The 2,816-nt window shown below is 51.0% G+C and overlaps 1 non-coding gene across 1 annotated transcript; it reads right to left on the bottom strand.

The window, feature by feature from the left end:
* Positions 1-1,010: 1,010 nt before the first annotated feature.
* On the bottom strand, positions 1,011-1,149 carry LOC124679942. The gene has a single exon (XR_006995357.1). It is a non-coding gene; the product is annotated as a small nucleolar RNA Z247 (small nucleolar RNA).
* Between the last annotated feature and the right edge of the window lie 1,667 nt (positions 1,150-2,816).

Here is a 2,816-nt window from a genome sequence, read left to right as displayed (position 1 = left end):
CGATAAATTTGGCAGAATTATTGAATAACTAAAGTTGGAGATTTTCCATGATTCTTCGATTCAAGCAAAATCTCGGGGGCTACTGACATAGGCATCCCCAATGGGCCTGCCGAAGATAGTACCCGGGGTTTATTAGAAGCCCACGACTCGAAGAATAAAGAGATTCGAAAGCCCAAGTTATTATTAAGGAAAGCTAGAATTGTATTAGGAATACTACTTGTAATCTCGCGGGACGGGTTGGAAACCCTCCCGGACTCTGTAACTTGTGTATTACGAATCCCTCGGCTCCGCCTCCTATATAAGGGGGAGTCGAGGGACAAATAAAGCATCGATTCATTGTTTCACGCAACCCTAGTTTTCGTAATCGTCGAGTACTTTTCGGCTGAAACCTTCGAGATCTACTTGCCCTCTACTTCCAACTAAACCCTAGTCTACAATACGTAGGCATTGATAAATTAATCCCTTGTCACCGCCATGATAAGAATCCCGAACAGAGAGGTTGTGGAGTTCACTGGTAATGTGATGGGTTGCACCAGTATCAGAATACCAATTAGTGTCAACTCCATAAGCATGTATATCTTCAGAGTCATCATCATCATTGTCCTTAAAACGGTACCAGCAATCTCTGGCCGGATGTCCGTTTCTGTTGCAAATCTAACATTGCACATCCACCCATGGAGTAGTACGATGACAACCACGGCCTCGTCCTTGACCTCCTGCAGATGCTGTGCATCCACCCCCACGGTTGCTGCGGGAGTAATCCTCCTATCGACGATCACCACGTCGAGTATCTCCTCTGTCATCACATTGGTTAGCAGACTGACGGTTTTCAGTGCGGCGATCATCACGCCCTCCACTGTAGCGATCATCTCGTCCTCCAGGATAGCGATCATCTCTGTCTCCATAGTTGCTGTTGCGAGGACGAAAACTGCCACGATTGCGTGACCGTGCCGCTGCATTGGCGGAAGTTTCAAAGGCTCCATCTGATAGACGAAGCATCTCTTGGCGATGTTCATAGTTCTGTATATGCGAGAACAATTCAGCAATGTTCAGGGACTTCTTTGCTACATCAAGGGCGGCAACAACTGAATCATAGTCATTGCCAAGTCCGGCCAGTAAAAAGGAGACCAGTTCATCATCAGGGACTGGTTTATCGGCAGCTGCTAGCTCATCTGCAATTCCTTGCATCTTGGAAAGAAAGACTGCAGATGTCATGTTGTTTTTCTATGTATTTGCCAACGCATCCGAGATTCGTGATTTTGGACTGACTCTGAGAGGCAAACATCTCTTCCACCGCCGCCTAGACATCGGCAGTGTGCTCGATCCGAAGAACATGCATAAGGATTTCCTTGGAGAGCGAATTAAGGAGATAGCTAAGAACAAGATGATCTCTGGCAAGACAAATTGCATAGGCTGGATTTGGAGTCACGGTCGGCTCCTTCTCTTTGTCTGGATTATTGACAGTAAGCTGCTTGGGAGGCGCGGCATCTGTGCCGTCGAGCAGTCCTGTGTATTGAGCACCACGGATCGCAGGCAAAACCTGCGCTCTCCGTAGCGGATAGTTCGTCCGCGTCAATTTCTCTGACGGCGGAGATCCAAGGTTTGGCAGAACGACGCTAGAAGATGACGCCATGGCTGCGCTAGAACCTCAGGTTGATGGAGCTTCATGTGTTTCGGCCGGTAGATTGGATCGCTAGGGTTTATCACGGAAGAGGTGGCTCTGATACCATGTAAACATTTTGGAAGCGATGCTAGTCGGTACCTTGACCGTAGCAGCCGATGTTCTATTTATATTGATCATATGTCGGTTTACAAGTCGGTAACTCTAGACGTATAGGACTAAGACTCCAACCGTAACAGACTCTGGTTGGGTTTACAATATTATCTAACAGACAGTACACGATATTTTGGACCAGCAGCGATTAGCGAGTAGTATCACACCAACTTCAAAGGGCCGCGGGCAATCAAGAACTACACTGCCAACATTTATCCCAAGACATGGATCGACAACTACGACATCACCATGGAGATCCACTCGGCTCGCTCATGACCACCACTCGGCTCACTCGCGGCATGCTTGACGCACGTAGATGGATTAAGGAAGACCTAGGACTGCCTACTCCACTCCGACCCCAAGGCATGGCCATTCGACCTCGATAAGGAGTTAAATTTTTTTTTTTTGAATGCATGAATGTTCAACATTTGAATCTCGAGATGTTGAATTTTCAACGTGCTAAGGGTCCGCAAGAGGCGCACGACCAACTTTGGAACACTACGCTGTGTTTGGATGCATAGAATTTGAGTGTGGAATTGGAATTTACGGCTAATTGGCCCAATTCGGCTGTTTGGATTGGCTTAGAATTGAGGCATGGAAACTAGAGGCAAATTCCGAGCCATCACAGCCCGCATACCTTTTCACTTGCCTCGTTTCCGAGCTCTCGACCTCGGAAAGGCGTGGAAACGCCAGAGACCAAACGTCTGACCCGACCGTCGCTCTCCTCCTTCCCCGCAGCTGCTCCCGACCCGACCGGCGACCGGCGACCGGCGGCGCCACGCAGTTCAGCCCACCTCCTCGTCTCCCATGCCGCCGGCGTCGCGGGCCCTGCAACAGCCGCCGCCTACAGCAGCCGCCGCGGACCCTGCAGCCGCCGCCACGGGCCCTGCAGCCACCGCGGGACCTGCAACCACCGCCGTCGGCCCTGCAACAGCCGCCGCCGCGGGTCCTGCAGCCGCCGCGAGACCTGCAACCGCCGCCGCCGGCCCTGCAACTGGTGGAGATCTGGCTTACTCCCTCCCGTCCTGATGCTCCGCCTGGT

Source organism: Lolium rigidum, chromosome 7 (assembly GCF_022539505.1).
Source record: "Lolium rigidum isolate FL_2022 chromosome 7, APGP_CSIRO_Lrig_0.1, whole genome shotgun sequence".
NCBI lineage: Eukaryota > Viridiplantae > Streptophyta > Magnoliopsida > Poales > Poaceae > Lolium > Lolium rigidum.
Note: the sequence above shows the minus strand (reverse complement) of the source record. Positions and strands in the feature narration are given on the sequence as shown.